This window comes from Anomalospiza imberbis, chromosome 1 (genome assembly GCF_031753505.1).
Source record: "Anomalospiza imberbis isolate Cuckoo-Finch-1a 21T00152 chromosome 1, ASM3175350v1, whole genome shotgun sequence".
NCBI classification, from domain to species: Eukaryota; Metazoa; Chordata; class Aves; order Passeriformes; family Viduidae; genus Anomalospiza; species Anomalospiza imberbis.
In genome coordinates this window covers 119,176,418-119,189,303 of record NC_089681.1, presented here as the reverse complement: position 1 = coordinate 119,189,303, position 12,886 = coordinate 119,176,418, and the positions used below count along the sequence as shown (strand labels likewise).

The following is a 12,886-nucleotide window of genomic DNA, read 5'->3' as shown; positions in this document are numbered from 1 at the left end:
TTGGGAAGTTTTGCGGAATGGGAAACGCTGCATCAGCGTTGGAAAAAGCTGTCGTAGACGCTTTGCTAAAGCTTGCTCATAAGGCAGGGGAAGAGGTGAACCGCCATGATGTCGCTAACTTGCTGTGCTGGGCGAGAAGAAGAGGACTGATAGCAGAATCCTCTGACGTTTTCCAAGAAGATACCTGGAGAAAAATGGGACAGGAACTGTGGGAGGCAGTGCAATCTAATAATAAGGAAGCTAAAATGCTTGCGCCAACATATCGACAATTGCGGCTGCTAGTAGAAAGAATGGGGGCAGAGGCAGAAATAGAAGTTGCAGTACAGTCTGTATATTCTGCTGCGGCTGAACGCATGGGTGCTAGCCCTCCCACTATCACTGCCGCCCCCGTTGAGAGAGGACCCTATGATGATATCATTCCACCCTTTGAGCCTAGTCCTGTCCCCATGGAGACTGTCCCTTCTGCACCCCCTGCTCCTGCTGCTGCTGACCCTGCAAAAATCCCACTTCCTGCTGAGAAAGACGAGAAGATAAGCCTCGAGCATCTCCTGTCATTGCTGCAGAAACTGACAGAGACCATGTCTAGACTGTTAGATGAAATGCGCCGGTTAGACAAAGGGGCAAAAAATCCTACAGTTAAAGAAGCATATAAAAAAGCTCATCAAGCTATTGTTGAAGGATTGCAGAATATAGAACGACAAGTGAGTCCCTCCCCAGATAAGCGAGCTGCTTGGAAACAAGAGAAACGGACATGGGTGATTAATATGACTAAACAGAGGGAATTTGATGTCAAAACAGCAAACAGATTTTTGATGTCTAAGAACCTTGAGCCCTTGACTGACATTGAGCTGGGTGAAATAAGAGCATATTACAAAAGAAACCCAGCAGAAAGCTTATATCCTAGTGTATCTAAGGAAGAAGGTATTACTGGTATGTTGAATAGATGGTGGGCGAAGGGAGCTGAAGAGTCACCAAGGGAAGAGAAAATTAAGAGAACCAAGGACAATGTTCCGAGAGATCCGTCCTTTGATATGGCTCGACGGTGGAAAGGAGTTATTACGAATGCTGAATTGACTGGGGATTTTCAATTTACTGCGGCCCCTCTGGTGCGGGGAGTTAATGGAAATGATTGGTTGCCGTTAGACTGGAATATGGTAGCACGGTTACAGAAAGCCGTTATGGACTATGGAGTTGATAATCGATTAGTGAGAAAACAAGTAGAGGCCATTATGAGATATCAAGAGTTAGTTCCTACTGATATTAGAGGCTTCTTTGAATTAATACTGGGACCAACTAGCTATATGCTGTTTCTTAACAAGTGGCAAGAGCGCGCAGAAGCGAAGCTATTGTCTAATTTGGATCTACACCCTGATGATCCCCTTAGATATACTAATTTGGAACAGCTGATGGGCACTGGCAGGTATACTGATCCACAGCGACAAGCCACGCTGTCACCGCGTGTGCTGGGTCAGAGTAAGGCTGCAGCGCTTGAAGCTTTTTCCAGCCTCCCTCAAGTTAGAAAACCAAAACCTTATCTGCAGATACGCCAGAGGGATGATGAACCTTTCCTCTCATTTGTAGACAAAATAAAGGAGGGATTGGAAACGGCCCCTGATATTCCGTTTAACATGAAAGATACAATGCTAAGAGAAATAGCTATTCAGAATGCTAACCCTACTTGTCAAAGACTAATAGCGAATTTGCCGCCAGGGGCCTCCCTTGACCAGATCATTGAACAGTGCTCACGAGCTCCTTTAGAAATAGAAAAAGAAAAGGCTAAGATACATGCCACTGCCCTTGCTGCTGCTTTGAACAAAGGACAAAGATCTTCCTCCAATGTTTGCTTTGGGTGTGGCAACCCAGGTCACATGAAAAAACATTGCCCAAAGAAGAGGAGCAAAGACAATCACGCAAAAGAAATATCTGACAAATTTTCTGGTACTTGCCGGCGCTGTGATAAATTTGGCCACAGGGCAAATGAGTGTCGTTCTAGGTTCAAGAAAGATGGGACACCGCTTCCGGGAAATGGGATGAGCTGCGCAGGGAGCGCGGTGAAACAATTCTCCCCACCGATAACAACAGCGGCTGCCTTGACCAACTTCAATCAGCCACTAGAGGAAGCGCCAGAGTCGATTTGGTAACGGCTGAATCAGTTACTGTGAAGAATGATGTGATTACCTTAATAACGTCCACTGCTACTGGACCATTGGGTCATGGGCTCGCAGCTCTTTTATTGGGTTGTTCATCTGCATCTAAGCAAGGTATATTTGTTCAACCAGGAGTAATTGATGCAGATTATCATGGGCCAATAAAAATTATGGTTAGGGCGTATTCTCCACCACTGTCCATACCTAGAGGTAGTAAAATAGCACAACTCATCCCTTTTGAATCCAAGGTGCCTGACACCTCCAGAGCTATATGCTCACGCAGCGAAGGTTTTGGCAGCACTGGACCCCCTTACAGCTTTTGCACAATTGATTATGGCTAAAAACAAACCCCTATGTTCTGTGACAATTACTCCTTATTCCTCGGCATCCAAGAAAACACTTGAAGCTAAAATGATGTTGGATACAGGTTCCGATATTACCATAATCCCCATAAGCCATTGGCCAGACGACTGGCCACTAGTAATTATCAATGAGACCATCCTCGGAATTGCCGGAACCACGAAAACAGCCAAAAGTAAAGAGTTTATGACAATCACCGATACTGAAGGTAACACAGCACGAGTGCAGCCTTATGTCCTGAACACTACCTTATGGATCTTAGGGCGAGACGTACTAAGTCAATGGAATCTCATTTTAACAAATCAGGGTTTTTGTTAACGGCCACTGTGGTTGCAGTGACCGTTAATTAAACTGACATGGACCTCCAATAATCCTGTGTAGGTTGCTCAGTGGCCTTTGTCTGCAGAAAAAATAGGGCATCTGCACAAGTTGGTAGATGAACAGTTGAAAATGGGACACCTGAAAACATCTAACAGTCCCTGGAACACTCCTGTATTTGTGATACAGAAAAAATCAGGCAAGTGGATGTTTCTTCATGATCTCCGAGCTGTCAAAGAACAAATGCTACCTTTGGGAGCCCTTCAGCCAGCTGGACTACCTAAAGATCATTATTTGTTTGTTATTGATATTAAAGATTTTTTCTTTAGTATTCCCCTAGATCCTGATGACACGAAAAGGTTTGCCTTCAGTGTCCCAACAACAAACTATCAAGCCCCCATGCAACGGTACGAGTGGGTGGTTTTACCACAAGGTATGCGCAACAGTCCAACGATCTGCCAGTAGTATGTAGACTGTGCTCTTTCTCAGTGGAGACTGGATAACCCTACTTTACCAACATACCATTATATGGTAGTGAGCAAAACACCACTCTCTGAGGAGAAGCAGCAAGGCCTCTTAAAACAATTGGAGAAGTGGGGCCTGAAAGTTGCACCTGAAAAGGTTCAGGTCACAGAGCCATGGATGTACCTGGGTTTTGATGTGTCAAAAGTGCGTTTTAAACCACAGAAAGCTTCTATTCAAAATACTGTGCGGAATGTTAATGACGTTCAAAAGCTTTTGGGGGATCTCCAAAGTGTACGAACGTGGGTGGGAATCTCTAATCAGGACTTAGAACCTTTCTGCCGGTTGCTAGAAGGCTCTGTTGATATTACTGAAAAGAGGGAGCTGTCGCCTGAAGCACAATTGGCTTTACAAGATATATCTCAGAAAATACACAATACTTGTGCATATAGATATGATGAGAATTCTACAGTCAATCTCTACTTACTAAATTCAAAAACTGAGCAAGTTATAGTTGTAGGCCAAGAATCTAAACTTAATGATAATTTTTTTCCGTTGGAATGGGTTTTTTTCCAAAAGTTTTCCTATTGTATCAGTTTGCTCTAGGGCAAATAATATTGGGGAGCTCGTTCTGAAGGCCAGGAAACGTGTCAGGCTCGTATTTGGAATTGAACCATACAAATTGGTCATGGCCTATAATAGTAGTAGCATTATTGAAGAATGGCAACAGTCCTCTGATTTGTTTGCCACGGCAATCCTTGGATTACTCATTGACAATCATTTTCCGAAATGTTCCCTCTTTTCTAGTAATCTGGTCCTAAAAAGTTGTTCCTTGTTAAGTGATGTAACTTTGGAAAATGCTCAGACAATTTTTACAGATGCTAGCGGGAAAACGAAAAGGTTTGGCTATACATTGTGTGACAATGGTGAATGGTGAACAATCGTCCACACTTTCCCTGAAGTGTCAGTTCAAGTTTTAGAATTGAAAACTGTGGTTATGTTTTTTTCTGATTTTGCAACAGTACCTTTTAATCTTGTGACTGACTCTTTGTATGTTCACTCCATTCTACTTTGGATTGAGGACGCCTTGCTGGGCAAAATTCATAATCCACTGATAACACAAGAATTGCTGAAACTTGTAAATTTAATCAGCACTCGTGAACACCGTTTTTTCACAACTCACATCTGAAGTCACATGGACTTTCCTGGATATCTTTCCGCTGGCAATGGGATTATTGACCAGGCGGTTTCCGCTGCCGTGTCTAACATTCATTCTTTCGAAGCAGCTCAAAAATCACATACATTTTTTCACCAGTCTGCCAAATCTCTTCAAAAAGAATTTGGGCTTTCGAGAGCCTCCGCCAGAAGCATCATTGCTGCCTGCCCAGATTGTGCTCGGATTCCTCCTTTACAATCCACAGGAGCGAATCTTAGGGGGCTCCTTCCAGGCAAAGTTTTTCAGTCTGACATTACCATTGTGCCAGAATTTGGTACTCTAAAATACGTCCATGTATTTTAGAGTATAGACACTTGTAGCAAACTCACGTGGGCTACACCTATGTCCAATTCGCAAGCACGGACCACCTGCCAACAGTGGTTAGAGGCCTTTTCTGTCCTGGGGAAGCCAGACACAATAAAAACAGACAATGGCAGTAACTATGTCAGTCTTGTGGCGAGAAATTTTTTGCAAAATTGGAGAATTAAACATGTGACTGGGACACCTTACAACAGTACAGGCCAGGCTATTATAGAATGGCGACACCAGGATCTAAAACGCCTTTTTGTGTCATTGAGAAAAGAGGGGGAGACTGTACTGTCCCCAAAAGAGATAGTATCAAAAACACTGTTTGTGCTGAATTGGAAAAACTATGTTCAGGCTCCCCTACAAAATCACGATTTAACTCTGATTCAAATTCATTTCCAAACACAAACCCCTTTATTACACAATTCAGTGTCAGTTTTGTATTGGGACCCAACTAGTCAAAGGTGGCTGGGTCCAACACGATTATTAACCTAGGGGAGGGGATATGCTTGTATCTTAACAGGCAACAAGGTGACTTGGATTCCTGCAAAGTGGGTCAAGCCGTGGTTGCAACACAAAACTACATAGCAAACTGGACGCAGCCAAGAGGAAGTTGGTGAGAACTCAGAAGAGGCTGAGACCACTGCTACAACAACTGGAATCCCTGCTGCAGACGACCATACCAAACCCCCCTGAACTAATCAGAATCAGAGAAGCTGTTGACATCCTCACCACTGGCAGAGCTCGAAAACTACATTGGCCTGAGTGTGGATGTTCCATTTGGGTGGAGGGTAAATTTGTATGCGGTGCATGTAATAACACATATTATTCTTGGAGTAGCCTCATATGTTATTTAAGCTGTGATAGTTGTAGAGGAAATATTATCCGTGATCCATTAAGTGAATTGTCTTCCTGGTTGAATGTTCCGACTTCAACCAGAGAAGAAGCACAGCAATTGTTTGAATCAGTAGAGGAAAAAAGATTAGCCTTGTTTTGGTTAGAATTATCTGATTTAACACGCGCAGCATATATTGTAACTAATACTCAAGCTCAAAGATCTTGGTACCTAAGAGTACACCCCCATTGCAGTCTACACCAGTCATCAGAGGAATCATGTCTACCAAAATCAGCATCCTGATAAGAATACTGATAATTGGAAATTTTGGCTGTGTAGCTCAATTTGATGGGCCAGATAATTTCTGGTTAGAATGGGCCAATCGTACTGGGAACGATGCCTTTTGCTTGCATTTAAGTGCGGCCACTGACCCTTTCAAGACCTGTCTTATGGGTCTTCCAATACTTCCAGGAAAATTGAAAACTGACAATAGCATACCCTTTGATTGTAATGGGGCACAAAATAACAGCCATTGTCTAGCAAAGTTTATTAACTCTCTGAATATAACCCTACCATGGCACCCACAATAGCTTAACCTTCTGGGCAGCAGGCGAGCAAATGGGTCCAGATGCATTTTCTTTGGCCATTGGAATTTAACAAACATAAAACAACAAACTTGGCTCACACCACATCGCAATTACAACAGCACATATTATTGTGGCCAAACCCCCTATGGGTGGGCCTCAGGCAATTTACGACTCAATATTACTGTTCCTTTAGCTTTGCCCAATGGATTATATCTGATTTGTGGTGATCGAGCTTGGCAAGGAATTCCAAAAAATGCCATCAGTGGGCCTTATTACATAGGACACCTATCTCTTCTGGCTCCTATTCCCTTTGAATTGGCTAGTCTAAAAAGCAGAGTGCAAAAACGAAGCCTTGAAAAGTACTGACCTCTGAATGTGACGACCAAGTGGAACTTTGGGATGTTACGGCTCGAGTCTTTGCCTCCCTTATTCCAAGTGTGGGTACGGCCCATGCCCTTAAAGAGATACAGACCTTAGCCTGCTGGACTGTAAAACAATCCAATGTTACTACCCTTGTTCTCTCCCAATTGGCCCAAGATATGAGTAGTCTCCGGAAAGCTGTACTGCAAAATCGTGCAGCTATAGATTTCCTCCTTCTGGCACAAGGTAGGGGATGTGATGATTTTGAAGGAATGTGGTGTTTTAACCTTTCAGACCATAGTGATTCCATCCATAAACAACTAGATTGGCTTAAAAAGCACACTGAGAAAGTCGTTGTTCAACATAATCCTTTTGATGATTGGTTACTTTCCCTAGGTATTTCAGCTTGGCTAAAAGAAGGTATTAAAATAATCATTGTAGTTGTGATGATTGTATTGATTGTGTTATGTATGGGACCTTGTATCATTCAATGTTTTTCTAGTCAAATCCACAAGATGGCAAATGCTGTCTTTGAGAAAAGAGGGGGAGATGATGGGGGTCTCGCTGGTGCCATAGCCCTGCAACCCATCTATAAAAGAATTCCCTAGGGGGACTGCCTTCAAGGTCGTCCTGTCCTTTACCTCTTCACTAAGAAAAACAAAGCAATAAAACTGTCTCAGCTATGCACAAGAACAAAGGCTTTGGACATCTGGAGATTTCTATGATCGATAAGCAGGACATTGCGTGATACAAGGAACTAAGATCAAAGAATAACCTATAATGTTAAAGCTTAGAAAATGTAGTTGAAATGTTAACCAATCAGTAGTTGTGTCTCATACTTCTGTATCCTCAATTGTCTCTATATAACTCTCTAGTCAGGAAAATAAACTGAACTGCTTTCCGCACTCATAGTGAGTGGTCGTTGCTGTTCCTGCTCTCTAGCGTGAAGACCACCACAACAGAGTTAAAAAATTTGTAAGCATCAATAGGCACTGAGTTTCAAGAATTGCTCAGGCAATTATCAATAACATAAAGGCAGCTTGACTAAGAAAACTCAGAGCTGAAATATTTTCTTCCAGGGATAAAAAAATAATAATAAAAAATTCTGACAGGTGTGGATTCCTAAATCTTCCTAAATCCTAAGAATAAATCTTTTTACCTGCTGTAGGCCTCAGCTAAAGAGAAAATCCCATGTTCCTATTGAAATCTCCAGTCTAACAAACTCCTAAAATTGCTAAGTCTTTTAAGACTGAGGTAAACTGCAGTGCTACTTCTGTGAACTCTTTATGTTCCAGCAAATCCTCATGAGTTAAAATATGTTCAGCATTTAGCCATGAACTCCATTGCTGGCTGGATGCTATCTTTTCAAATGCTGTGGCTGCAAAATGCAATGCAATCTCCCCTTTCACCTTGCACTATCTTTCCCTTCTAAGTCACCACAGTCTCAGTGACAAATTGTTCCTGGCATACAGCTGCATAATTAGGAAAAAAGAAATCAAATATAAAACCATCTTGAAAGCACCAAGTGTTCTGTCTCTACTGTTTTTCTCTACTTTGGCAGTTAGTGGCCAAAAGTAGAACAGTGCTTCAGGCTCTCAAGAGTTAAGGCATTGACTGCCTCCAAAAATCAGGACCTCTTATCATACCATATATCCTTGGATTCCACAGATGCCACTACTATGGAAGTGACAGCTTCAGCTGAAAAGGAAATGGAAATGTAGTTCTTTCTACTGACAAGTGCTAACCAAGTTTAGTACGTGATGACTTCTGTCCTCTTCCCAAAGAAAGCCAACACATTTCTGCCACATACATGAAATCATTTTATTTTCTGTATTTCAGTATATTTTGTTCTGAGATTGTTTAAAGGATTTCCTTCTTGGATTTTTTTAATTCCATCTTCTTTCGTTGTCTTTTGCTTTTCGATGTTTGGTTCTTTTTTTAATAAGGATCAATCACTTCTTACTTATCACTCTCTCCAGGAAGAAGTCAAGTGTTCCTCAGGTTACAACTGTTATTTCCACTAGCCTTGTACTCCAAATGTGTTTTTGTACACAAAAGTGCTGTCTTCTCCTCTGGCCCATGCCATTGTGACTGTGTTGGTAGGAGGAATTCCTGCTGAGCTGCTGCCTCAGCTGGTCCCCAACTACTGTCTGAAAAAGGAATAAAGCACTAAGGCACAGATTCACAAAAAGCCCATCTATACAGGGCTGCCACCAACTCTTCAGGTATTGAGATAAATTTACGTAACAAAAAGATGCCACAGAGGACCAAAGAGTGAATTTCCCAGATCTAAGACTACTGGGACAGGACAAATGGCCTCCCTTGTGGAGGATGGAGAGGGAGCTGGATCATACCCAAGCACACCATAAAAAACGCAATGTTGAAGGTTGGATGTCTGCTATGTTTTTAACTGTATGTCAACGAGGGAAAATGATACCTCCCATGGTTTTAAAAGGAATTGACATTTATTTTATGCTCTCCAGATGGTATAGAGATAACACACTAAGTAGGTGGACGGTATGGGTCAAAAGAGAAAACCAGGACCCATCCCTTCCTGTGGAAGACTGCTGTGCATAGGCAGAGTGCCAGCATGGGGGGCAGCTTGGGTAAGCATTTGGAGAAGGAGAGTTAGCAGCTTGAATCTAGGGGATGAGTTGTGAAAAGAGAGTGTCAGCCTTATACCACTTCTTGTCACACACTTAACTATAGCTAAATCTGTGAATGAGTGGCTCAATGTCCAGAAGATAAAGCTCTTTATTCTTTCAATATCTAGAAGTTAAGGTCTTTATGTGTTGAGGCATAACTGACCTCCCACTCCTGAGGATAGCTAGCTAGCTAGATAGATAGATAGATGATAGATAGATAGATAGATAGATAGACAGATGGACAGATTTAGATCTGTATCTGCTTATATCCCTTGCAAAGAGGTATAATGAGAGACAAGACATGAAAGCATGTGTGTATTACAGACCAGCTTAGGAGGACTTCATAAGCCACCCTCCCATGATCTGTGTCCAGCTCTATAAGCCATGGCCTCAGCAGTGCTAATGCAGCTATTTCAGAGCCCTTTCAAAGGATTTGTAGAAAGAGCATTGCAAGATACATGATCCAGCCTGGTATTTATACAGTGATTTCACTAGCATTGTATCTGTGCATCTGACATAAAGGAGAGGTGGTTTGAGTGTGTGAAAGTGATAAAAATATGATGTGTAGAAAATGGGTTCCAGGTCCCTGCTCAGCTTGTGCCTTTTGACTGAGAAAATGCCAGACCTGGCCACTGCAGGTTCATTTGCTATTTTTTCTTACTGCCCATACAAACACCTATAATGAATTATTTTTTTGCAAAGCACAGAGCAAAATTTAACCAAAATTAACAAAGGGAGTTTTTTCCTACTTGTTTTATAGCTAACACTGTTAGGTAATAACATAAAAGTGATAACTGAAACCATTTATGCATAGATTTGTGAGAGAATTGTTAAACCCAGTACCAGTTGTAGAATCTTCTGTGACACAAAAAGTATGAAAGTGAAACGAGAACAGGGGCATCTGTTAGGGAAGTAATAAAAGTGTTGCTACTTGGTCACAGTCAGGGTTACAAATTTAATGTCATGGTAAGAAATCAGTCAGACAATAAAGTAGGAAAATGATTACAGTCTAAAGCCAGGCAACAAATTTTTGACATTTGTATGCTTGTAACTGACAGTACCCGCCTGCTCTAGGGGTCCAAACTTAACACTTGCATTAGCTGCCACAAGGATTTCTACTCCATCACTTGCCTTCTGTAAATGCTCTGATGGTAAAGATCCTGTCCCTCCTTTTCAACACTGGCATGAAGCACAAAGGCACGATGGGGACCAACGCACCAGTCTAGCACAGCAGAATCAACACCAAGCAGTTGAGCAACATACTTATTAAAGCTGATGTTAATGCTTTCCTGAGAGAAGATTATCTAAAAGGTTACCTTGATAAAAAGCATGTTTCATGAGAAGTAGGTTTATAAATTGAAAGAAACCAGAATTACGTATGAAATGTCATATGTGAGCAACTTCGCTGATGTGTTATTGAACAAAATAAATTGTTATCAGAGTTTGGCATAAGGAAAAAAAAACAGTTATTTACTAGATTCACTGAATGTTAGACTGAGTACTTGAAACTACTGAAAGATTTCTCTGGAATTAATGACTACAAATGCACTTAGGAGGCTGTAAACAGCTGGGATGTAATCACCTGCAGCTCCATACATGAACATATATACACTCTTTGTTCTCTAGGAATTCATACCTGGAGTCTTGAAAACCGTTGTGGCACTTACCTGGGCTATGTGTCCAGCTTTCGTGCATGCAGGGACAAGTGTAGGGGACCACATGCCATAGGGATGCACTTCCATTTCCATTTGAGTAACTTGGGAGAAACACTGAGAAGTTACTACATTGCAAACTGAGGTAAAGAAGGAGAAGGCAGCTTTCATTTTTATGTGCCCAGGCAGCCAGGAGAGCCAGCCATGTCCTGGCTGGCACATCAGGCACAGCATCACCAGACAGACAAGGGAGGGGGCTGTTGCACTCTGCTCTGCACCTGGGATGGCCTCACCTCAAGTGCTGGGGCCAGTTTTCGGAGCAATAACATAAAAAACCCGTTATGCTATCAGAGACTGTCCAAAGGAGGGCCAAAAGGATGGTGAAGGCTCTGGAGGGGAAGCCTTATGAGGAGGTCACTTGTTTTGTTCAGCCTGGAGAAGAGAAGACTGAGGGGAGACCTCACTGTGGTCTTCAACATCTTCACAAAGCTGAGGGGAAGCAGAAGAGCAAACACAGATCTCTTCACTCTCGTGACCATCGACAAGACTCAAGGAAATGACACGAAGCTGAGTCAGGGGAGGTTTAGGTTGGATACCAGGTAAAAGCTTTTCACCCAGAGGGTGACTGGACACTGGAACAGGCTCCCCAGGGAGAATGGTCACAGCACCGAGCCTGTCTGAGCTCAAGTAGCTTTTGGACAATGCTCTCAGGCACATGGTGTGATTCTTGGGGTGTCCAGTGCAGGGCCAGGAACTGGACTCAATGATCCTGATGGGTCTCTTCCAACTCAGCATTTTCTATGATTCTGTGATTTTTCACAGGCTCAAATCAGGCTTTTAGTCAGACATAGGGAAGCAAATCGACTCTTTTCCCTTAGCAATGAGCTGCCAGAGCAGACTAAACTGGTATAAATTGTCACATCTGCTCTTGTGTTGTGTCGCCCTGTTCTTTTGAAAGATTTAAAGTTCTTCCAAAAGTTTTTATGCCTTCTGATGTTTACATATTTCTACTGCAGTTTCTCACGCACTGTCATGTAAATAATGATTGTTTTCCATTCTTCTTTGTGGGAGGATAGAATTAATGTACTGTTGGTTTGACCAGTATGGCTGGGGAGGTGGCAATTTCATCCTCCAATCCACTGTCACTTTTGGAATTCTATATATTGAAAGGTCAGAAATAAAACTTCTTCTTCTCCCTCTTTTGCATCTAGCATGGATGTGTGAGTTATTTCATGCCATAGTGCGAAATTGCTGAACTTGACTAAGAGACTGGGGGAGGAGTCTTGTTTAAGGGGTTTGTTCTAAAAGAAGCATTCATGCTATGACATTGTAATGGTCTTTGCAATTGATCTCTTAGTAAACATGCACAGAAAGAATACTGACTTTGCTGATCAGGAGGAAGGGCTGATTGTCAATGCAGACAGTGTCTGATGTGCAAAATAGTTACAGCATTTTTTGGGAGAGAGCACACAAGGGCTCTCTGCGACCAATGCCTTCTCTGTGCGACAGTGCTAACTGAGCACACACTTGCTCATCACTGTTTCAGGGCAGGATTTTAAAGTTCTGAATACTGGGAGCCAGAGACCTGAACAGAATCCCTAAATCTGCCACCATGGAATGTCTTCTGAGTGAAGGTTGTCTCCAGTTTAAGGTATCTGGGCAAGCCTGAGGTTTCGGTCCCTCTCTAGTGGCCCATGTGTGTTGCTGAGTGTCTTAAGGACCATGATTTAAAACTCAGTTGAGACAAAAACCTAGCAGTCAAAAGCAACTGTAACAGTTCAGAGCTTCTATTAAACATTTTGAACACAACTTGTTTAAGACTAAACGATTGAACAGGCCTGTTTCATGTATATCCCTGCAGTGGCCTGCAGTGGCCTACAGTGGCCTCAAAGAGGCTCTTGTCTTCCTTGGGCAGTGGGATGTGCCAAGCTCCTTCTCTGTCTCTCACAAGAAATTCTGCAGGCAAACTGAAATTCTTCAATTGTCATATATTTTCTT

At 42.4% G+C, this 12,886-nt stretch overlaps 1 protein-coding gene across 1 annotated transcript in view; it reads left to right on the top strand.

The window, feature by feature from the left end:
- Positions 1–12,886, top strand: part of SNX10 (sorting nexin 10) — a 211,480-nt gene that overhangs the window by 93,229 nt on the left and 105,365 nt on the right. The gene's annotated exons all lie outside the window — the stretch shown is intronic.